General features: G+C 38.1%; 1 protein-coding gene across 1 annotated transcript in view; it reads right to left on the minus strand.

Annotated features, from left to right (window-relative positions):
- ROBO1 (roundabout guidance receptor 1) overlaps positions 1-26,038 on the minus strand; it is a 1,375,987-nt gene that overhangs the window by 777,442 nt on the left and 572,507 nt on the right. The gene's annotated exons all lie outside the window — the stretch shown is intronic.

The following is a 26,038-nucleotide window of genomic DNA, read 5'->3' on the forward strand; positions in this document are numbered from 1 at the left end:
TGCAAAGAGCAAAAAAAATCCCTCGCTATTTTTGTACACTTTCTGAATGAAAAATGATTCAAAATAAAATATCTATAGCTGATTGATGGTAACAGTTTATGCTGTATTTTTATTTTATTATGTTTAGGGATAATTAAAATATTGAATTTTTATAAGTTGTACAGGCCCGGGATTTTGGAATGCACTGCACTGATTTATGCTCAAAATTTCACAGGCTGCTCCTAATTTTCCTAACTTGAAAAGCACATCTTTTCATTGTGTAAATCTTAGCAGTGGGTATTTGTGTGTATACGCCTTTATTTGTGAAGTTCTTAAAGTTCTCTTGTCATCAAAAAGATATGGAAGCTGCCATTGCTGGGCCTCTTTTAAACATGCTAGTGCTAGTAGCCTAGTCTAGCTTTAATACATATATACCCAGAACAAGGATGCCAACCTTTTGACTTTCCCAGGCCACATTGGAAGAAGAGGAATTGTCTTGGACCACACATAAAATACACTAATAATAAGGATAGCTGATGAGCAGCAAAAGTTAGGTAAGATCGAAAGTTAACAATCACTGATATAATTCACTGATTTTTCATATAAAAGCAAAAAAGGGCAACATAAAACTAGTGCGATATTTGACACTGTTTTTGATAAACGAATGCATCAATATCTGATTCGATGGATGTAGTAGTAATTCTGAATGAATGCTCATCAGATGTTTTGGTTCTAATTTTGCCCTTCATCCTTGAAAATAGTTGCTCACAAATATAGGTGCTGCTGAAAACTGATGACATGAATATGGTGTGATTGTGAAGAGTGAGATATTTTTCTTTGGGAAGATACAACCTATAAAAGTCCAGTAAAGAGACACTGTCAAATTTTTCTTCAGCCACATGTGTTCCCAAAGTGTACATACATTTTTACAAAAAAAAAATGTATAAGTAAGTTTACAGTTTTGTGGTGGACCACATTCATAGCCATCTTGGACCACGGGTTGGATACCCATGCTGTAAATTAATGTTATAAGAGTGTCCTATACTTGTTCTAAATAAAACATTCAGAAAGCATGGCAGCCAAAGCCATAGCAGACAGCCAGGGAACTACCACTTTCAAAGGAGAGGTAAATCATGGGAACCCCCCCCCCCCAGGATTCTTATAACATAGATAGTAAGGAGCTACGTGATTGAAAGCTCCCCATTTAGATCAACTGATCAGATTGGGCAACATTTCCCGAATGAACACAAGGGTCACATTATATCTCCAAATATAACCCTAGATATGGAAGATAACTGGTAAACAGTTTTCTGAAAAGTAACTGCCTGCTTAACAAGAAACCTGTTTGGTGGTGATGTCCATTTTTCAAGTTTATTAGAAACTTTAAAAAGTAAAATGTTAGAGAAATTAATGTCTCACCTGAAATGTTCAGTTGGTGTTGTCTCACTAGAATCAGTCTGCATTTCTTTTACCATTAAATTGGTGCTTTAAAGGCTCATGTTGATGTCTTTTGTTTGCTTTTAATGGTTATGCAAAACGTATATGAAGCAGGTCACATGCAGGTCAGAAGGTCAACTAAATTTTAAATGTACCTGTCTATGAATTTTGAATGATCTCAGAAGCTTCATAAACTGATGTCAAACCAATGTCATCAACACAAGCCTATAGTCTCCTGATAATGGGAAGTTGGCTCTTTTGAGACAGTTGTTCTACAAATGCCTATGCAGGGGGTGGTAATGTGTTTGACCCTCTTAGTGCTTTCCAGATCAATTTTTCTTCTCTTCTCTAACACCAAATCATTGAGGGGTATCAGATCTTTAGTTCAATAATGTTAGTTACCTATAAAAAAAAATGTTATTTACCAGATACCGGATGCACTCTCTACTAATGCCATGTAATGCTATTCTATCTGCTCAGTCACTGTGATTATTACTTAAAGTGTATGCATAGCCATTTTTTTTTAATTTGCACTGAGTAGGAATGGATTAATACCCCTATAAGTTTATTTTTGCTGTTTGTGTCCCATTGGGAATATTTTCACTTCCTGCCCTAACAACGCAACAAAGTGAGATAATTTACCCTTTTATATATTGTCACAGCAACAGATTTCCCCATTGGAAGACATCTCACACCTTTTTCAGGTAAAAACTATAAAAGTTTAGATTTTACAGTGCTTTGTGTTTCAATGGTCACCATCACAAAACAAGAAAATAGTGAGTATAAATCTACCCAATGGGGACACGGATAGCAAAAATGTGACAGGAGGTTTAACCCTTGCCCTTCTCTATGCAAAACGTAAAAAATGGCTTGGGATATAGATACACTTTAATTTCTACAAATTTTGGTAAAACTGATTAAAATAATGCAAATAACAGTGGATAAATTAAATCAACACTTGATATGTATATAGGGTATATTGAAGTGTTTGCTTCCTTGCTGGGATATGGCTACCAACTCTGTGGCTTTGCTAAATGTCCCTATTTTACGCAGGTCAGAACTTCAGTATGTAGACAAGAAAACAAAAATCATTGTGTGTGCATCAAACATTCAAAAGTGCTGAGAGATATTAGAAGAGCAGTCCCTTGCAAAGGACTGGGTGTTTAATACCAATAGTGAGTACCATGACTATTAGGATGATCAAGCTTGCTCCCCTAGTTAGTCGGCCTGTATACCTCTCTAATTGTGAAAGAGTTAAGTTATGAAAATGCAGCTACAGAGAATTAAATCTGGGTATACACTGTCCTTGATTAAACTGGTCACCTGTGGAGGATCACATATGTAACAAAGATGGTTTGGTTTTCAAGAAAAAAAGTTGCTTTGAACAGAATCCAAACAGATGTTCCAAGCTGAAGGTAGACCTCACAATTTAATAACCCGCATCATGCACACAGTTTCTTTTTTTTTTTTACATAATGTTTTAATTGAGCAGCAACGATTTAACAAGGGGCACATCAGGACCCACACAGTAACAGCATTTGGGGCTTGCAAAGTTCAAGTTGTGCTTCTCCTGGAGATTTTCAATTAGATTCTAATTATAATATGGCTCATTTGGAGCTGTGTGAGCACTGACCTGCCAGCTCTGCTGGACCATGGCCTGTCTGTCTTAATTAAAGAGCATTAGTTGAGGATTGAGTCCCCTTTGTGGATACTAACAAGAGCATTGATGGCTAGCCTGTCTGGCAGCTGCTGTCCTCACTGAACCCTATACATAATTCAGCCAGGTGATCATCATCTTCTGCTACCTTTCTGCACGTCTTAAACAACTTGCATACTTCTCAACTCTTTAGTGTAGTTTTAATTAACTGAGTTGGTTATTCTTTACATCATCACATGCAAAGATCAACAATGATGACTGTAGTTTGTTCCAAAGTTTTGATATAGTTTTTAGTGGTCACTGTTCACTGAAGACTATATTAAAGGAAAACTGCAATTTCACATTATTTTCCATAACCTATCTTTTAAAAGTCTAAAAATTAGCTTATTGTAAGATTCCGCTAACTTGCAAAAATACATTTATCTTTCCTCACATGAAGATCAATTTATTCAAGTAGAATTATGACCTTTTATTATATGCACATCTGCATTTACAATTTTATTTTATCCCCCCTGCAAAGTCTCACAAATACTTGTTGAGCCTGTCAGTGAAGTCATCTACTGCAGCTTCTGTGATGGTGTGGCAACAACGCTGAATCCTGAGAAGAGTTGCCAGTCTCATCTAGGCTGAGCCTGCTTGCACTGCAGTGGGATGACAAAATATTGTAGGAGACGGGGATACCAGCATTGTCACTGCTGATTCACAAGCTTATAGCTTGTCTAGCCCTGCCCAATGCATTCTGAATTGACAGCACTGCCTCTGCTACTGAAACCCTTCCACTGTGAGCTGCAGTGTCTGGTGAGGGGGAGAATGTGAGACACAAATGAAGGAGAAATTGGCTCAGTCATGGAAGGTAAAGGTGGGCAGCACAGTGGTTATCACATCTACCTTGCATCAGTGGTCTCCTCTGTTTGAATATTGGCCAGGATGCTATTTTCATTGAATTTGCATCTTCTATCTATGCTTGCATGGATTTCTTCTGGGTTCCGATCCCCACACCCCACAGACATGCTAGTAAATAAATTAGCTCCTGTCTAAATTGGACTTAGTATGTGTGTACATGGAATTATTATTATACAGGATTTATATAGCGCCAACAGTTTGCTCAGCGCTTTACAGTATAACGGGAGCAGGGGCAGACTGACAACTCATGGGGCCCCCGGGCAATAGGGGATCATGGGGCCCCTGTGTCCTTGCCCAAGCTCAAAAAAACCTATGAAAAAGGTACCAGGGGCATCTCATGGGCCCCTGAATGGGAGACAATACAGCAACAATACAGTTCAATACAAGAGGGATAGGAGGGTCCTGCTCCTTGGAGCTTGCAATCCATGGAATCAAGACTCTTGATTACAAGCTTCTTGAGGGCAGGGACTAATATGAATAAATAGTACATAAGGCACCGAGTAAATTGATGCTGCTATATAAATACGTGTAATAATAAAGGTCAATTTTCTTTTTTACTTTAGGGTCTGGCATTTTTTTCCATTATTGTTTGTATTCTTTCCAATGTATGCACTCACATAACACACTTTTAATCCACTTTAGGTTTTCTCATACTGGTCAGCTGAGTTTACTTCATGCACATTAAATTGTTATTTTTGTGGTATTTTGTATGTTAAAATGAAAGGGGCTCGTTGGACAGTTTTTTTTTTATGTGAATTTGTCTTTAAGTGAAAGCTGCATATTTAAAATTACTGGAAGTTTAATTTAAGATTAGCATAATAAAGCACACATAAATGTTTATTAATTCAGTTTGCATCTACTTTAAGTGTTGGTTCACTGAAATATCTGTTGAGGAAAGTAGAAAAGGAGCCATTTCAGGTAGTAATAAAATAACAATTCATGAGATTAACTAAATACTGACTCATGAGAAACAAAGGATTTGAACTGTTAAACAACAAATGCCATAAATAAATCAATATTTCATCTATGCAATATTTTTGGATAGTTTGGAGGAGAACATTTTTATGATAAAAAATAAGCAATGCAGTCTAAATAACTCCTGAAGCTTAGTGAATTGACCCTATGGTGAGCTCAAAGCCATGCTGCCTCTGCCTTACTGGAAATGTTCTTATCTGATTTTCAGCCCTATAATGTATTATTTAGTGACAGTTAAGAGATAATGCTATTCTAGGGAAGTGGGACAGGGAGAATCACATGGTTTACAGATCTCAGAGTAAAAAACGTTGACAGGAAAAACTATTTACAGTTCTTACAAAAAAGGCCCTTAACAGAAAATGAAGATTTTTTTTAAAGCCAAAATTGAACATGGAACAAAATAGAAAACTGGTACAAATCAATATGTGGGTAAAAACTGTAGTGAATATATACTTGAGTTATCACTACAGACCAAGGGCGGACTGACCATTTGGAAACTCGGGTACTGCCCAAGGGCCCGGGGTCAGTAGGGGGCCCCATGAGATGCCCCTGGGACCTTTTTCATAGGCTTTTTTGAGTTTGGGCAAGGACACAGGGGCCCCATGATCCCCTATTGCCCGGGGGCCCCATGAGTTGTCAATTCACCCCTGCTACAGACATACTCAGAACTGGAGGTATACATTTAGGCAGAATTTCTACTTTTAAAATATATTTTCTATTAATCAGAATATGTAAGATATGGAATATTGTAATATAGTTTTTTTCCAAAAAATGGCTTTTTTATTAATATCTTTTCTGAACAATTTGACATAACTAAGGTATCCATTTCAGGACATTTCATCCTGTATGTACATCTTCAGCACAGCCTGCCTCTCACTGCTACAAACCTTGTACTTTTGACAAATAAACTGTAATGAAAAGTTTCACAATTTGCATCAGACTGATAAAAAACATGATGTGTGCAGAAAGATCATGTTTAATACATCCATTCTATCAGATAGGCACCCCAATGGAGAGCTAAGGAGCTTACACAGCAGGCTGAACATTTTGCTACTAATTGTGAGTCAGTGGCTTAGTGTTGTCAGCCAACAATAGGAAGTTCTGTTACTGGCAGAATCTCCAGGTAAGACACTTTTCAACAGAGTGGCAAAAAAAAATTCCTAAAATAGAACCAAGCTGTATGTGAGCAAAACAAACTGAAAACTCTATTTAATTAATTTTAATATTCAAATCAAACTCACACATCCATGTCTCCATGCTTTATTTTGCTGAGAAATTATTTTGAAAAACAACCCTCTAGAATTTCTAACCACAACCAAGGGCAGATGATTCATGTAGCATTTTATTTTATGTAATCCATCTGCCCTTAGCTCAGGGATGCTAGACGGCTTAGCTGAAAAATAATCTCCTCCCCTTTTCTAGATAAAAGAAAAAAAATCCCATACAGGCTCCTGGGATGGATGACATAATTTTGGCCCAGTCTAGAAACCAGGAAGCAACTGAAAAAATGTACAAAACAAATTAAAACAAGAACATATAATATACTTACCTATCTATTTACTAAGGCTAGTAGCATAAGAAATAAACATAGTTAATGTTGCTTGAGAAAGTTAGTTTCACTTTAAAGCTAAAGTTTAAATATGCTTATATTTTGCCTTCCACTAGTTTCTCTATCCTCATCATATCAATATGCTATTGAAATGTTTAAATACAATCATACTACATTTTTATTCATATTTTACTGCAGGCCAGGGGGATCACAGGATAGCCGTGTTACTCTATGCAATGCAGAAACACTTCTGGAGGGAGGGGCCGGAAGATGCTGTACATCACAGCACCCTGCCTCAATACTCCTCTCAGGGCCTTCAGCCCTGATGCAAGTAGTGGGCTGGCTCTTGGGACGAATTGTCCAAATATCAAAATGTCTTGATGGGAGGATGTCAGTCTGGAGGAGGGGACATTCCTAGGCAGACTGCATTTACATGCACATCACCCTAGGTAACGCCCACATGTGAAGGTGTACCTCACCTCCAAGATTGAAAGAACTGAAATCCAATTACTGAAGGGGTATGTCATGGCAATTAAAGCTGGAGAGGAAAGGGTGAGATGATGTTGAAAATGAGTCAAGCTTTGTCTTTACTTGCTGAAGGTTCTAATGCACAATGTGGGAAGCTTACAGTGTGCAATAAAATGAAAGGAAGCAATTTCAGTACAAGAGAGGAGACTATATTGCTGTGCAAAAATGAAGGTAGAGTCAGAGTCCAGCTCTAATAAAACTGTATACAGTGATGCATGAACACACATGAACTTTAATGGCATCCCAGTCTTAGTCCATAGGGTTCAATATTGAGTTGGCCCACCCTTTGCAATTATAATAGCTTCACCTCTTCTGGGAAGGCCGTCCCCAAGGTTTAGGAGGGTGTCTATGGGAATGTTTGACCGTTCTTCCAGAAGCGCATTTGTGAGGTCAGGCACTGATGTCGGACAAGAAGGCCTGGCTCACAGTCTCCACTCTAATTCATCCCAAAAGTGTTCTATCGGGTCGAGGTCAGGACTCTGTGCAGGCAAGTAATGTTCCTCCACCCCAAACTTGTTCATCCATGTCTTTATGAACCTTGCTTTGTTCCCTGGTTTGCAGTCATGTTGGAACAGGAAGGGTCCGGTGGTGGCGTGCTTTACACCACTGCATCCGATGCTTTTGCATTGCACTTGGTAATGTAAGACTTGGATGCAGCTGCTTGGCCATGGAAACCTATTACATGAAGCTCTCTACGCACTGTTGTGCTAACTGCAGACAATTGCCGACCCCGCTCTGTCATTTTACATTGCCTACCACTTCGTGGCTGAGTTGATATTGTTCCCAGTTGCTTTCACTTTGTTATAATACCACTAACAGTTGAATATTTAGTAGCAAGGAAATTTCATGGATGAACTTATTGCACAGGTTGCAACCTATCACGGTACCATGTTAGAATTCACAAATGTTTGTAGAAGCAGTCTGCATGTCTAGGTGCTTGATTTTATACACCTGTGGCTATGGAGGTGATTGGGACACCTGAATCCAATACTTCTGACAATATATATATATATATATATATAAACAGTATATACAGTTGTGTTCAAAATAATAGCAGTCAGACATCACTAACCTGATCAATCACTGTTTTTGGTAGAAATGATATTTCTACATGGAAAATAATTTACTAGCAGGTGTAGTAGAGTAATAGAAATCCAACAGACCCAACAGTCATGACATGCATGCTGCTGATTCTGTGTAATTGAATCACTAATTGAAAGGGGCATGTTCAAAATAATAGCAGTGTGGAGTTCTATTAGTGAGGTCATTCATTCTTTGAAAAACAGGTGGCAATTATTGCCCTTATTTAAGGAAGGAAGGCAGCAAATGTTGTACATGCTGGTTACAGTGCATTTCTCTCTGAAATTCTGAGGAAAATGGGTCATTCCAGACATTGTTCAGAAGAACAGCGTACCTTGATTAAAAGGTTGATTGGAGAGGGGGAAACATATAAAGAAGTGCAGAAAATGATAGGCCGCTCAGCTAAAATGATCGCAAATGCTTTAAAATGGCAACCAAAACCTGAAAGAACCGTGGAAGAAAGCGAAAAACTACCATTCAAATGGATAGAAGAATAGCCAAAATGGCGTGGACTCAGCCAACAATCAGCTCCAGGAAGATCAAGGAAGGTCTAAAGTTACCTGGGAGTACTGTTACAATTAGAAGACGCCTATGTGAAGCCAAGCTATCTGCAAGAAGCCCCCGCAAAGTCCCACTGTTGAAAAAAAGACATGTGCTGAAGAGGTTCCAATCTGCCAAAGAGAACATTGACTGGCCTAAAGAGAAATGGCGCAACATTTTGTGGACTGATGAAAGTAAGATTGTTCTTTTTGGGTCTAGTGGCCGGACACAGTTTGTCAGATGACCCCCAAACACTGAATTCAAGCCACAGTACACTGTGAAGACAGTGAAGCATGGTTGCGCAAGCATCATGATATGGGAATTTTTCTCATGCTACCGTGCTGGGCCTATTTATCGCATACCAGGGATCATGGATCAGTTTGAATACATCGCAGTACTTGAAGAGGTCATGCTGCCTTATGCTGAAGAGGAAATGCCCTTGAAATGGGTGTTCCAACAAGACAATGACCCCAAACACACCAGTAAACATGTAACATCTTGGTTCCAGACCAACAAGATTGACGTTATGGAGTGGCCAGCCCAATCCCCGGATCTTAATCCAATAGAAAACTTGTGGGGTGACATAAAAAATGCAGTTTCTGAGGCAAAACCAAGAAATAGAGAAGAATTGTGGAATGTAGTCCAATCATCCTGGGCTGGAATACCTGTTCACAGGTGCCAGAAGTTGGTTGACTCCAAGCAACACAGATGTACAGCAGTTCTCAGAAACAGTGCTTATACAACTAAATATTAATTAAGTGATTCAAAGGAAAGCAAAATCTTCAAACATTTTTCAGTTTATATAGTGAATGTTTGAGTTTGTAAAGAAGAATACAAACACTGCTATTTTTTTGAACAGTCTAATATTCACTTTCTTCATTTTGTTTAGAGGAACAACACAAATTTGATATATTTTTCTTCATGTTTTGATTTGGAATAGAATCTGTAGTGTTCCCAATGCATTTGTGTGTATGGAAATAAAAGCTATTAGAAGGATTTTGAGCTTTATTCACTTTTTTCAACACACTGCTATTATTTTGAACACAACTGTATATATATTATACAATGTAGATAGATAGATAGATAGATAGATAGATAGATAAAGTTTGCATATACTTTTAAAATATACTTGCAAGCACCCTTTACAATAAACAATTCCTGAAATGTAAATATAATAAAAGCATATAATAACAAAATATCTTAATTTCCTAAAAATAAGAATTTACAGTAATACAGTTCCTGAATTCAACTAAAAATCTATTCTTCTCGTTTTTAATTACCTACAAAACACATATTTCATGACATTTAATAGCCAGTCAGGGACTTTATTTAGCAGAAGAAGATGGTTTCTAGGTATTTTATATTCAGAAATGCACGCATGAAAAATTGATGAAAAGTAACAAAGGTTGCGTTAATCAACAACCAAGTTACGCACCTCTATAAAATATTCTGAAAGCGGGCAGCCGTGAATATGGATAGCTTGCGATTTATCATATAAATAAGCAGGCTTGCAGATAAAATATCCTCCTCTGTTGTTGTGCATTCTAATCTGTGTTCTGCCATCTGATAATGACATGATGTCAACAGAGTAGACTTTTCCACAGTGGGTCGATAAGCAGTAAACATGTTTGCCAACTTATGTGCTGAATATTGAGCAAGCCGCCATCAGTTTAATTACAGCCTCATTGCCAACTGTGCAACTTCTTTAAGAGTGAGATAACACCTGGATATAAATTACTTCTAAACCTACTAAATAACAGATTGAGTAAATTATGTTTTTGTTATATATTTTAGTACAAATCACTTCCCAGCAGCTGACCACAGAACTAAGTAAAGAGAATGATAGAAAAGAGGGCACATAAATACATGCTCACTTTCATAGGATCTCAGTCATCTCGTCCCCCCCTCCTGCCCTGTTTTTTTGTCGTATCTTTAACCTCTTCCATACCAGTCACTTTTACCCTTTTTCTGCCCAGGCCAATTTTCAGGTTTCAGCGCTCTCACACTTTGAATGACAATTGCGTGGTTATACAACATTGTACCCAAACTAAAATTTTATAATTTTCTTCACACGACTAGAGCTATCTTTTGGTGGTATTTGATCACCACTGGGGTTTTTATTTTTTTGCTAAATTAACAAAAAATACCAAACATTTTGAAAAAAACACACGTTTTTCTTTGTTTCTGTTATAAAAGTTTGCAACTAAATAATTGTTCTTCATAAATTTAGGCCGAGATGTATTCTACTACATGTCTTTGGTGAAAATAACCCAAATTACGATGTATTTTTTAGTTTGTAGGAAAGTTATAGAGTTCACAAACTATGGGATATATCTGAATATTGATTAGTCCTGAAGTACTGACAGCCAATCTAATTTCTTGAGGTCCAAGAATGTCAGAACAGTACAGATATCCCCCAAATGACCCCTTTTTGCAGAGTAGACAGTCCGACGTATTTCATAACAGGCATAGCAAGTTTTGTGCAGTTGTATTTTTTTGTCATCATTTTTCAGAAAATGAAAAAATGAAAAAAATTATTTTCATTATTTTTTTTAACATACTGTCACCAGTGCAGTACAGCGTCATCATATAACTGGCATGACAGTGATCAGGGACACTGACTGGTGACAGTATGAAAAAAAATTATAATTTTTTTTATTTTTTTATTATTTTTAATTTTTTATTCAATTTGTTTATTTTTTTAAAGATTTTTTTTCATATTTCACTATGACCCAAGTAGTACAATGTTACCATAGTAACTTTGTACTACTTTGGGGAAGTGATCAGTATTTTATTTTTATTTTTTTACACCATTTGCTTATAGCAAAGAATTACTTTTCTATAAGCAAGCATTTTCCTGAATGACATCGATTCATTCAGGGTTTTTTTTTTGTGCTTAGCTGTGATTTGGCCACGGCTAATCACATGACACAGCTGGGCTGTGATTGGCCCAGCTTGTGCATGTGATCGCTGTGACCATTCACAGCTAGACACACTAGTATACAATTAATGGCATGAATGAAGCCATCCATTGTATACAACTGTCATGTGACCTGCTGTGATTGGTCACAGCAAGTCACATGGTACCGGCAACGGGGCCGGTACTCAGATCTGTCATCGGCCATGTCCGAGGTACACGGCAGGTGACAGATCGTGCCGCTGTGCGGCTCTGCAGGCGTGCAAACTGTGCATGCCCGAAAGGATGCCATATGGCATCCACCTGGAGAGGTAAGGGTTTTTGCCAGCCGCCATTCGCCCATAGGCCGGGCGGAAAGAGGTTAAGCATTCAAATTTAAGAATTGAAAAGTCAACAAATAAATAAAGCATGTACTTATAAGGACCAATTTAAAGTTATGGAATTTTCTAGAACGGTTGAGAAGGGGTCATAAAGCCACTCAGAGTGAGAATTTTTGACAGTTGGCCAAAGTTGGCTAGCAAAAGAGCTCCTTCCTTCCCACCCATCGCAGGCACTTCATGTGATATGGACACCCTAGATGTCTAGGGGGGATTTTTGGTTGATGAATTTTTTAAACTCATTATGCTTGAGTTCTAATAACTAAGCATACATTATTTATGGGTATTAATAATTTATGTTATGTTGTAATGATTACATGAAGTTGGTAACTTTGATATATATTTATTAATATTAGTTGTACCAATAAAGTGCCACAGCCATGTACTGTATATGTCATATTTTGTGGAATGAGTCTTTATTTATGTTTGTAACTGGGGAAAAGGTTTGAGATTTTGGGGTGGGTATGTCCTGTGATCCCATGGTTTTGAGGGGGGGTCACTGCCAGATAGAAATGCAATGAAAGCTACAGTTTACTCTGCTCCCATTATGAGAACTGATTACCCTGCTTCATTCTCTGTAATCTAAATTAAGACTGAACTTGGGGGAAACTGTAGGCTCTCCCCACACTGCAAGGGTTAAATGCTTGTTTAGGTCTAGGGGGCAGGGAAAAGATATTTAATTTACCTGATTTCTAGGTTGTAAGCTAAGTCCCCCCAGCCTCTCTTACCCTATGCTCGGTGGCCTGATAACTTCTGAGGCCATGAAGTTCTAGGCAGAACCCAAAAGACAGTTCACTGCCAAAGCATGGGAGAGAATAGGACAGCAAAGATCCATATCTCCTGCGCTCAAAGACTCAGATCAAACAAGCGTTAGTGACAAGCAGCGTGTTGTGTATTCATCCACTGGTGATCAGAGGTTGTGCAGCTCTATCATGAAGCTGGGGAAGCTTAATAAAACTGTAGAGGAAGATGAAAGAAAGAGCGCACAACCCTTGCGCATTACCTCAATAAATAGTGACTAATTTTATTAATAAGGAAATATACTCACAAAATGATTGTATAACAGGCATAAGTAACCATAATCCAACAGGGTTACAGGTAAATCAAAAAGGGGGGTATGAAGGCTAACGCGTTTCGAAGGGTGCTCCCTTATTCATCAGAGCTGGGTTTGGCAGATAGAAACTTCAGTATGGCAGAATTCCCATGGCAAGGAGATATTCAGCCACTGAGTGTCAGTATTACAGCAGTTCAGCCTGTTTACTGCTGAACTGCTGTAATACTGACACTCAGTGGCTGAATATCTCCTTGCCATGGGAATTCTGCCATACTGAAGTTTCTATCTGCCAAACCCAGCTCTGATGAAGAAGGGAGCACCCTTCGAAACGCGTTAGCCTTCATACCCCCCCTTTTTGATTTACCTGTAACCCTGTTTGGATTATGGTTACTTATGCCTGTTATACAATCATTTTGTGAGTATATTTCCTTATTAATAAAATTAGTCACTATTTATTGAGGTAATGCGCGAGGTTTGTACACTCTTTCTTTCATCTTCCTCTACAGAGAATAGGACAGCTCCAGCTTCCGGAGGAGCAGAGGATCGGGTAAGTAAAACTGCTTTTTTTTGTACCCCCCAAGACCTAAACCAGCGTTTCGCCTTATCAGTGCAAGGGCAGCCCCACTGGAAGGAAGGATTTTTATTCTCCTTGGAGATGGGCTTTAAATGAAAAATCCAATATTAAAGCAAAACTAAACCCATCAATATAACTGTTTCCCAAATCGGTTACATTTAAGGCATGCCGTGAATGTTAACTGTCACAGTTGTTTGTACTCTTAATCAAAGTGTCAAGCCAACAAATGGCTGGTGTCATAATTTATTACATATGGAGCACCCTAGCAACTTCAAATCAAACTCACGGTAAGAATACAGCTTCCTTGGCTGTAAAGGTAAGAGGGTTTAGTTCTGCCTTAAAGGATACGTTTGCCTTTCTGAACATGTTACATGTAACATGTTCAGCATCAGACCCCTCTCTCCCCCCTCCTTGTAGCAGCAAGACAAGGATCTTCTCCCCATACTGCCACAATTCAGAGAGAACGCGGCTGTGCAGGCCTCTGGCCACACGGCCACATGACTGATTCATGGATCCCTGTGAATCAATATACTGACAGCCTTTGCGGCTGGTGGCTTGTAGTTCTCAATGAACTACCATGATGCTGTTGAGCACTGTGATAGTTCATCTATTTTTCTTGTCAGTGTAATACTGTATGGACAGACAGATTACACTGACAGTCCGCAGGAGACCTGCATGGTACCGGAAATATGCTGATCGCTTGTGCAATGCTTTCCAGGCTCCTAAAACAAAAAAACAGTAAATGCACATTTTTTAACTGCAAAATCTGCATTTATTATTTTTTTGTTAAAGGTGAACTTATATTATAAGTATGAAAGCCCCACATAGTGTCTCTAGCAAGTGGAGTAAATTCCAATATCTTAACAGTAGAGTTAGCTTTTTATTAAACCTTGATCCTGTAAACTTTTAAATTATGGTTTTGGCTGTACTGTTACTTTAGAAAGTAGGCAAAGTTTTAAAAACAACTGGTAAATAAGCAAATTTATTTGCTTGTTGCATATGTGCTTTTTAATGGTAGTTCTGTAGACATCACAGTGTAGTCCATACTGACAGTGTGGTCTTCAGTGAACAGAGGTTCAATTAACTTCAGTAGACTTGCTTAGAGGCCTTGTGGATACTCCAGAAAAAAAAAAACGCTACATACACTCCACATGAATGTTTGTTGAAAAAATAATTTTTAATTGTCTGACACAAAATCACCATTAATTAAATTTAACAGTAAGAGAAAGGAGGGAGAATCACTGCAAATATGAATTGCAGGCAATTAGTGTTGCTGCCTTCCAAACCTCCCTGAGCAAAAATCCAACCATTTCAGGCACATTCCTGATGGAGACATCATGAAAATCCAAAACAGCAAAAATGACCAGCACACCAAAAGTAATAGATCTCAAGACTTTACTTACATTGTAGTTGTCATAACAAAATACTGTAGGTTGTGCAGCCTAGTGGTCCTAGTGAATAGTAGACTATGGTGCCTTCCTGTCATTGATGAATCATGGACCTTCCTCAAGGCAAAGTTACAACACTACCCAATAGTGTTGGAGCTTGCTGCTAGGTTCTGCCCTTCATATTTTTAGTGGTTGATCATTATGATAGGTAGCCTACTTCAAAGAAATGTAGGAGTAGGGGCAGGCAGGCTTTGTCACGATCAGGATGTTCAAGGATTTGGCTGTTATAGTGGCATGAGATTTGGTCATGGCAGGAAGGTTTCATATGCGCAGGTACCTGAATTTCATACCTTCAGGAGTTATGTTGGATTAAGCACAAAGTCCAGCCATGTGATAGGAGATAGGGTTGTGAAAAAAAAAGGCATTAAAAACTGTGTTAAACTCATCATGCTTCTAATATGAGTAGACACATCCTATCAATATGCCCCCAGATCTGTTTGGCAGATGGACATATGGTGCTTTAGAAGGATATGGAGCACAGAAGGCTTTGAATGTAGAGTCAGCTTTAGTCCTTGAAAACCCTAAACCTTATATATAGCACAAGATAAGGCACTAGATAAAAGGCCTGGTTACGCAAATATATAGAAGATTTTAGGTCATTACTGGCCATTATGATTGCTTAAAAACTTTTTCTCTATAAAGAAAACCTCTTTTGAGAAACCAAGCGGGAGATCAAAGTTATTTTCCAGAAATATTGCTTCAAGAAAGTAGAGAAGGGATAGAGATAACAGCAGGTATTTCCTCTGTCATTGGTGCATTGAAATTAAAATGAAGCCACATACTCTACTGTGTTTGCACAAAGTTATAAGCTGCTGACCTTACTAACCCGGCGAGTCAGCCTGTCATCAGCTTGCATATATGTGACATTCATATGCCAGGGTTTACTTAGTGCAAAACACCCACATGGTCTGGATCTTATTTCTTGTATCCTTCTTATGTAGATAGGATTGAAAAGAAAAAATGTATGTGCAGCCACCAGCAACAGATATTTAGCATTTTATTTTTATGGTTTTCATGTATACAGGGAAGCTTATTTTTCTGTACTTTACAGCAGAGGTACCGGGTCATCCCTTTTATAATTTAAATAATTATCTTCAGATTCTATCGGTGTCATGTCACTACATCTAAAAATGTAAATAATCTTAAGAATATGTGCTAATATGATAGAATTAATGTAATGTGCTAATGTACTACAAACCTTGTAAGTATATACAGTACATCATTTTATATATACATACACTATATTACCAAAAGTATTGATACACCCCTACAAATCATTGGATTCAGGTGTTCCAATCACCTCCATGACCACAGGTGTATAAAATCAAGCACCTAGGCATGCAGACTGATTCTACAAACATTTGTGAAAGAATGGGTCGCTCTCAGGAGCTCAGTGAATTCAAGTGTGGTACTGGGGTAGGTTGTCACCTGTGCAATAAGTCCATCTGTGAAATGTCCTTAGCACTAAATATTCCACAGTCAACTGTTAGTGTTATTATAACAAATTGGAAGCACCTGGGTACAAAAGCAACTCAGTCACTAAGTGGTAGGCCATGTAAAATGACAGAGCGGAGTCAGCACATAGTGAAGCGCACAGTGCGCAGATGTCTGCAGAGTCAATAGCTAAAGACCTCCAAACTTTGTGTGACCTTCAGAACAGCAACAGTGTGTAGAGAACTTCATGTAATTGGTTTCCATGGCTGAGCAGCTACATCCAAGCCTTACATCACCAAGTGCAATGCAAAGTGTCAGATGCAGTGGTGTAAAGCACGCTGCTACTGGACTCTAGAGGAGTGGAGACATGTTCTCTGGAGTGACGAATCACGCTTCTCTGTATGGCAATCTGATGGATGTGTCTGGGTTTGGTGGTTGCCAGGAGAATGGTTCTTGCCTGACTGCACTGTGGCAAGTGTAGAGTTTGGTCGAGGGGGGAATATAATGTGGGGTTATTTTCAGGACTTGTGCTTGGCCCCTTCCAGTGAAGGGAACACCTAGAGTGTATACAGTATATATATATATATATATATATATATATATACTGCTCAGCATAAATGAGTACACCCCAAAAGATTTGGCTGAGAACTTTTATTTTCCTTTCAGAATCAACATTTTCTATGGGACACTAAACTACAAAATACTCCCACAAGTGCAGGCCATTGATTTCAACCAAGATTTGTTAACCTGCACACAAAATATAATTTTTCCTAACAAATTCATTCAGGACCATGTTGCAAAAATGAATACACCCCAATGAAAGATTTAGGAGCAAAGTTAAATTTTAGATAACAAAGTCCTAATGAACAAGAATTCACCTACAGGTGAGTCTAATTATTCATTAAACAGGTGTCCAGCAGACAGTTGACTATAAAAGGGCATTACTTAACAAAGAAAAACCCTTCCCATTTCATTCTGTCAGCAGCTGCACCACATGGAAGAGAAATGTCACAAGGCCTAAGAAAGAAAACAATTCCTTTACACAAGAAAGGTGAAGGATAAGAAGATCAGAAAAGCTGTACTTATCAGTCAGAATACTGTAGCAAAAGTGATCCAAACTTTTAGCAAAAATGGAACTTCCACCATCTCACAGAGACATCCGCAAAAGATAACACCTTGACAGGATCGTTTTATTACGAGAAGGGTTGAATAAAATTGCCATGCAAGTTCACTGCAGTTAGCTAAAAAAGTAGAAAGACAAACTGAGGTGATTGTTTCCCATGACTTAATATGGCGTACACTGCAGAGGAATGGTATGCATGGGCGTTGTCCACGAAGGAAGCCTCTCCTAAAGCACATGCACAAAAAAGCCCACCTAGAATTTGTCAGGGCCCATGCTGAAAAAGAAGAAGAAGACTACTGGGACTCTGTACTCTGGAGTGATGAGACCAAAATAAATATTTCTGGACCTAATGGTTTCAAAACTGTATGGTATTCCAAAGGTGAGGAGTACAATGAAAAATGCATGTTGCCTACAGTGAAACATGGTGATGACAGTGTCCTCCTGTGAGTGCTGCTGGTGTTGGGGATCTGCATTTCATTGATGGTATCATAGATTCACAGATGTTCTGCTCTATATTGAAACAGAAGATGCTGCCATCACTCCATGCCCTTGGTCGCCCTGCACTTTTCCAGCATGACAATGATCCAAAACACACATCTAAGGCCACTGTTGCATTTCTGTAGAAGAACAGGATGAAAGTGATTCAGTGGCCAAGTACAGTATGTCTCCAGATCTGAACTCAATCAAACACCTATGGGGAATTCTGAAGAAACGAGTTGAGCATCTCTCTCCATCCAGTATCCAGGCTCTAAAAGAGGTCGCCCTTGAAGAATGGAAAAAGAGAGATGTTGCAATATGTTGCCAACTTGTTCATTTCATGCCTAGAAGACTTGGTGCTGTCCTTACAAATCATGAAGGTCATATAAAATACTAGATGGAGTAGTTTTTGTTGTGGGGTGTATTCATTTTTGAATCAACTAATTTGAGTAAAATTGAAGATTTTGTAATCTAAGTTATATAATTAACCTTACTTACATGTAATGAGTTACACAAATATTTCATGAAACTCAGTTTTTTCAAAATTTTGGAAATTGTTCTTGTGTTCATTGAGATATTGATTAAAATTGTACTTTTCAATAGGAGTGTACTCATTTATGCCGAGCACTGTATATATATATATATATATATATATATATATACACATACTATATATATATATATATATATACATACAGTATATATGTGTGTGTGTGTGTGTGTGTAAATTGGTAATGTGGATAAATGTCCTCATCATGGAAGACCGTTTCAAATGCCTGGATATGCTGCGCTACAGAATATACAGAGACATTTACCTTAGTATTTTACCATAGCAAAGCTTACAGTCTAATATTCCCCAAAACCCAATTCAACTACACAGTAGCTCCAGACAGCCTCTGATTTTCCACAGTATTAAATCCAAATTAAGACAAACTGAAAGTGGGTTCAATACACTTTGGGTGCACTTTTTATTGATAAAGGGTGGCCATATTATCTTAGTATAGAAAATAAACTGCAGACAATTTTTTTTACTTTTTTTTATATTTTTGGATGGATAAATTGGGAATAAGAAGGAACACTTGTCAGGTTTTTGTTGCTTGTCCATTTTAAGTAGAAGCCAATTCATTTACAATTAATTTTTTTGGAGAAAGAAGAAAGAGGAAAACCATACAAAGTAAAACATAAACACATACATAGTATGCCTGGTCAGAGCTAAACCTAAGACCTTTGTGCTGCATGACTATAATGATGATGATGACCACTATGTTGGAAGCCAAATCTTAAATTATGACTACTGTTCTCTGCAAAACAAAGCAAATTATTATGTGTTTCAACAGAGTAAGAACAGAAATAGGGGTGACATTTCTCATTACCCTGGAAATCCCTTTCAAACTGCAATTCATTTTCCGAGGGTAACCCTACACAAAAGTAGACCAAGGGTTTTTATATAATGTTAGGAACAGAAAAGATTCTCATGTTTTTGTCTACTTTCATGTTGATTGGTTATTGCAACAGATACAGATTTAAAGATGACTGCCTTAGTAGTGTGTTAGATGTGAATCTAGCATACATTATGAGTTGACATTCCTTTTTTCTAGTAATGAGCGTATGGTAAAGCACTACAATCTTGAAGTAATTGAACCTGCGCTGTATGACTAATACATCAATACGGATTCAGAAAGTTAAGCCTGATAAGATATGCATGCCTACATTGCATTGCTAATCTGACACTTCTGTGGTAATCCTATTCCCAGTGTACTTACATTAAATCTATCTTGCTCCGGGGAAAATTAAGACTTTCTTGCCTGGTTTCTGAAAAGTGTTTTTGGTGAAATGTGATCCATCATATCAGAATTCTGGAAGTCATTTAGAGGGCATAGGAAACACTTTATGAGCTAATTTCTTACACTGACCATATACCATGCAATTTTCTCTAGTGACACTACCACTTTAAACATTGTATGCAGTAATTGTGTAGTGTTGCACTTGAAAGATAAACCATCTATGTCCACTAAGGTCCACAGCATCAGATGTATATAAACTTCCAAGCATGCTTAAAATTACCTGTATGGTCTGTTTCGCTAAATAGCATTTTAACAAAATAGAAAACAGTTACAGCTGTACATATATATATATATGGCCAAAATCTGGAAATTCTGACATTGATATTGTCGTTTCACGCAAACTTTTGAGCAGATACATAAATATATATACTCATACTCCAGAAAAGGAATGTGCTAATCTGCTCCACTTAGCTTAATACGAGTTGAACAGTAAACTCAGATCAGATCCCTATTAAAATTTTTGGAAAGCGAAGTAGCTATTTTTTTTTCTTGCCTTTCTCAAAGCTAACAGGTAAGCTTTTGTTGAAAAAAGGTCACATGGAGCTGGGCACTTCTATGGGGGACCAATGCAAAAATAAATAGATAAATAAATAAAAATATTGTTTAGAGAATATTTTGAAGTCTTTTAGGCCTCATGCACTCTAGACATTTCTCTATCATTCCTAGACACCTCTCCTCCTGGCACTAGTAAACACAATTCCCATTTTAGTCACAGTTAGCTGTCAAGAATTTGGGCATTCATTTTGTTGGTCAAAATAAATTATTATGAATCAAATTAATTCTCAAACGCTAAAGGTTTAGACACATTTACACACATTTACATGCGCCGAGTGTTTTTTCTGCCAAAACGCCATTGCTCCTGGATATGCTGGCAATAGGGTTATTTTCTGCTTCTAAACGCCCCTGAGTCTAAACTCCCCTAATAGCCTATGTGTGCATGGACACATAGGCCAAAACACAGGGATGTTTAGAGGCAGAAAAAAATGCCAGACGCCACTAGGAGCAGCTGAAAAGTACAAGGGTGCATTAAAACACACACTTTGAAAAAGACCTTGAATAACAGTACAGTGAAAACACATTACTAAAAATGCCCCCCCCCCCCCAAGGCAAATCCATATCAATCACAATGTCCACCAATGTAAATCCGCATAAACCATAACAAGCCCTCTGATGTGTACAAGTCAAACTCCTGTCACTAAAGGCAATAATGTAAACACAGCACCAGGGATCCTAGGTGGCATCAATGACCAATTCTGATCAAAAACATTACCTGTGATCCTAAGCTGTTTAACTGCTTCCCGCAATCCTATGGCAGAAGTACTGCTACAGGGCACCATGGGTGAGAAAAATCATGTATATATATATGATTTCGCATTTCCGGGTAGGAAGCACAGGTAAGGCACCATTCACGGTCATTTGTGGCCATGGCTGTCAATCACCAGGTCCCCCCAGTGATTACTCACCGGTGCCCGGTGATTGTTGAGCATCTGTGATGGGGGGGGGGAGAACTGTTTGTAAACAAAACAATTCTCTCCCCAGTCAGCTTGTGCACACTGTTTTGCAAAACGGTGTGCTTACAGTGAAGCACACAGTAAAACAGCACACTGTTAACCCTTTGATCGCCCCACATGTTACCCTTTCCCCCTCAGTGTCATTAGTACAGTGTCATAGCTTTTTATTAGCACTGATCACGGTATTGATGTCACTGGGGATATCAGTGACACCAAGTCAGTTCCCCTCAGTGTCAGAATACCCGCCACATTCCCTTTGGCATTACTTAAAAAAATTAAAAATCCCAGTATATATATTGCCATTTGTAAACGCTATAACTTTCATGTAAACTAATTAATTTACACGTACTGGGTTTATTTTATTAAAAACATGTAGCAGAATATATTTTGGCCTAAATTTATGACGAAATTTGATTTTTTAATTTTTTTTTGCTGGACATATTTAATAGCAAAAAGTAAAAAATATTGTTTTTTTTCTCAAAGTTGTCATTTTTTTTTTTTTTGTTATAGCTCAGAAAATAAAAACTGCAGAGGCAATCAAATACCACCAAAAGAAAGCTCTATTTGTGGGGAAAAAGGACGTAAATTTCATTTGGGTGCAGCGTTGCATGACAGTGCAATTGTCAGCTAAAGTAACGCAGCGTCGTATTGCAAAAAATGGCCTGGTCAGGAAGGGGGGTAAATGCTCTGGAGGGCAAGTGATTAAATTACAGAAGCTCAGGATTTGGGATGCAAAACTAGCCAACTTGGGCCAAAAAGGTTTCTAGGTCTATGAATGTCAAACAGACTGGGTTCACCTTTAACCCAGGTCCAACCCGAACCTGAATGTCATTCCTACTGCTGACTAAATCTCCATAGGAACGAAAGAGCGTGCATGCATGAGCCCTGCCAGTAAAATTTTTATTAATAGCTGTGCAATCTAGTCAAGGATTTCCCACTGGACTGTGGATAAGTGGATGTAAGACTGGGAAGGGGGGTGCTGGTGGTGGGGAAGACTATCATATAATTTTAACTTTACCAAAAGACTTTTTACACTTTAAATATTCTTCTTGGGAGGTTACAGACAAGAGCTGGGAAAAGCAACCTTGAAACAGTGTGAAAGGGAAAACTAGGGAGTAGTACAGCAGTTAACACAAGCTGCTGAGATGATCTGTTAAAGTTAGAAGAAATGTTAAATAAACAGCAAAGTAAAGGAGGATGATAAGCAATGACACTGAGCAGAAAGAACCAATTTGTGTCTGGGGGGAATGTTCTGATAAAACTATGACTAATATTTGGATGTTTTTAAGGAAACCCAGTCAATTAAAGAGAGAAGTATAGCAATCAGCTGTCAGACTAAGGAGCCTTGAGAAGATTCAAGATTACAGCTACGAGTAGCAGTGTGTAGTCTGGCCACTGGTGGGATGGTGGAACTTTCAGCAGCTGTCATGGAAAGATATTAGACATGTGATCCAAAAAATGAAGACCTACTATGTACATTGTGATGATAATAAAAAGGTCTCATGTACAGTATGTGTTTCAGCTCATACAATGCTGACATATGTACAGTATGTGTTTCAGCTCATACAATGCTGACATATGTACAGTATGTGTTTCAGCTCATACACTGCTGACATTTGGTGTAGTTAATTTAGAAGAGTGGAAGTAGGAATATCTTACAGAAATATATAATGTGTCTAAAAAAAGAGCAAACTTTACTGAATAAGATGGTCCAACCAATCATATTTACCTTAAAAAAACAAGATCAACCCTGGTCATTTATGGATAATTCATTGAAAAAACATAGAAGAGTGATGGAAGAAAATTTCCAAGTAGTCCATCAAGTCTTTTCCTTTTTTGATTTTCTAACCTGTTTGTCTGAGTATTGATCTATGTTTGTTCCAAGCATGTTCAGATTTTCTTCTGTTGACTGTCTCATTATGCCTTATGTTTTTGCTCTTCATTTCTAAAGGGACCCTACTACTGCATTGTATGTAGCTGGCAAGGCACATCATATGGAGGAATTCTAAAGTCACAGTATACACGTTCATTTTATAATATCTGCATTTTAATAGCAATAGAAATAATAGTTGTTTTTTTTTTTTTTTACAAACCAATATAAACTTGGTTATAAAATCAAAGAACTACATATTGAATGGTGCCTTGCTGCCTGTACACAGTGATGATGTGTACCTATACTGACTCCTCCTCCTGAAACATCTTCTCTCAACACCTCTGTAGTTCAGAAGGAAGGCTCTGAGAAATGTGTGCCACAAGCAGTGCCTACTCACGAGGCATAGTGAATATGCATTTTTCACAGCATTCATGAAAGTAAATGTGTAAGATTCTTCACAAAGTAACAAAGAAATATACTGTGGAAAAGTGATGGCAGAAAAAAAAGACCAAGTGGCCCATCGAGTCTGCCCTTTTTTAAAAAATGTTTTTATTTATACATTTTTTGTTAATTTTTTGTTTTTTTCTCCAGTTTTCTTTTCTTTGTTCCTTGTTTTTATTTTTGTTACACTTGTTTTGTCTGAGTAGAGATCTGTGTTGGTCCCAATCATATTTGAATCCACTTACTGTTGACTGACTCACTGCCTCTGCTGGAAGTCTATTCCAAGCATTAACTACTCTTTCAGTAAAATAATACATTCTGAGGTTAGTTTTGATCTTTCTTCTTGTTAGTTTGAGGTCATGTTTCCGTATTCATGATCTTGGTTTCCTATTGAAAATGCTGCCCTTTTGAACCTTATTCACCCCCTTTATGTATTTAAAGGTTTCAATCATGTCTCCCCTTTCCTTTCTTTCCTCTAGATTGTACAAATTAAAAAAAATAGATTGCTATTTTTTAAAATAAATTATACTTACCTAGGTGGATGCAACATCGATCCAATGCTGCATGTGTCCCCTGCCAGCTCTATCAATCTGAGAATTGAGCAATCAGATACCACTGATCACTCAGTTCTCCCTGCCACAGAGAGCGGTGTCTGTCAGATTCTGCTCTCTGCTCTGCCCCCCCCTCCCAGCACTGTAGCACTGGGCTGTGGAAGGTGAGGGAGCTGCTGGGTCAGGTTCTTAGTGGATCACTGAGAGGCTGAGCCAGGTGACGGTCCAAATTTTTCCCCAGCCTGGATCTCATGAGTGACATCAGCCAACAGCAAACTTTAGCCTGCTGTTGGCTGAAAACGGATCACAGGAGTGCAGAACGAACTGCACTCCTGTGATCTGCATGAGAAGTACAGCCAAATGAGCTTTGGCTATACTTCTCCTTTAAGTTCCTGACGTCCCTTTTGATATGTTTTATCCCTCATACCTTTCACCATTCTGTTACCATCTCTGAGCTCGTTCCGTCTTCTCAATATAATTTTGTAACTGAAGTCTCTAGAACTCATATAAGATCTATAAAGGGGAATCAGGGCCTCCTTTCTCCTGCTGGTGACCCTTCTGATGATGCATCCTAGTATTCTATTTGCTTTTCCCAGTGTCTGGCCACACTATTTGCTCATTTTGCAAGGAAGTTTACAAGCTTCATGACCAGTCAGATCAAATGTATTAGGCTAGAAATAATTGCAATTCAATCTGGAAATAAATATATGATTTTAAGTTTTGACCATAGATACATTTTAAATTACGTTTTTGAGCCCTTATTAATGTTCAAGAGTGTTGCAAATATGTGCCCTCAATGAGAGTAAATGGCTCTGTTTTTTGCAGTTGTTTCAAAGGCTTTTGCTGCCCACCTGCTGAAAGTGGCTTCCCTCCCCAGCCATTGCCCTGACATTGCCAGTTGGCAGCATGCCTGCACTTACTGTTTAATAGTGATAAGTACCACAGTGTGTTCAGCAGAGTTGATTACATGCATATTCTGGTGTGGAATTGGTAATGGCTGGGTACACTGTAAACTGTAAAATACCTTAGTACAATACCTCAGTCAATATATTAGAAAATATCTAGTAGTGGTACTTGATTCACTCTTTAAAGTGGTATTAAACACAAAAGTAAACATTTATTATTCTGAAAGTGTTACTAAACCCAGGACCCCACATTCATTATATCTGATCTCCCACTGTACACAGAACATGGAAATGCAATTATTTTAGTAATTATAAACTGCTAAATACCGTACCGTTTTTTATTCAGCAGTCTTGTGAGTTCTATCAGTGTCCAGCAGAGCACTGGTTAAAGCTTGTAGGAGGAGTTTTCATTCTCCTTGCACTATCTTATGAGACCGATGGACCACTGACCCTCTGTCTGAACAGCGCTGATTGGCTCTGTGCTAATCACATGCACTCGGACCGGAGATAAAAAAAAACTCTCTAGCAATTCACACCAAACTGAGCATATGCAAATAGATTCCAAGGCTCTGTTCTATCAGCAGATGGATTGGGGACTGTGAAAGAATGGGATGATCAGAGAAGACAGGATCAGACAGATTTTTTGTACACAAAACAGAGGAATAACTCCTTAGGTTTTACAGTGAGTATAACAAGCATGCTTTACTGCATATACAGAATGATTTTACTGTTGTGGGTTTAGTAACACTTGAAGCTTATCAATTCATCGATGTAAGGGCTGCATCAATTTTTTTTAGGTTTTCTTTCCTTTATTTTACGCAGGTGATCTGGCCAGTAAGTCTGTTGCTTTTCAACAGAACG

This window comes from Staurois parvus, unplaced genomic scaffold (assembly GCF_062004578.1).
Source record: "Staurois parvus isolate SC_StPar_1 unplaced genomic scaffold, SC_StPar_1.0 ptg000299l, whole genome shotgun sequence".
Taxonomy (NCBI): domain Eukaryota; kingdom Metazoa; phylum Chordata; class Amphibia; order Anura; family Ranidae; genus Staurois; species Staurois parvus.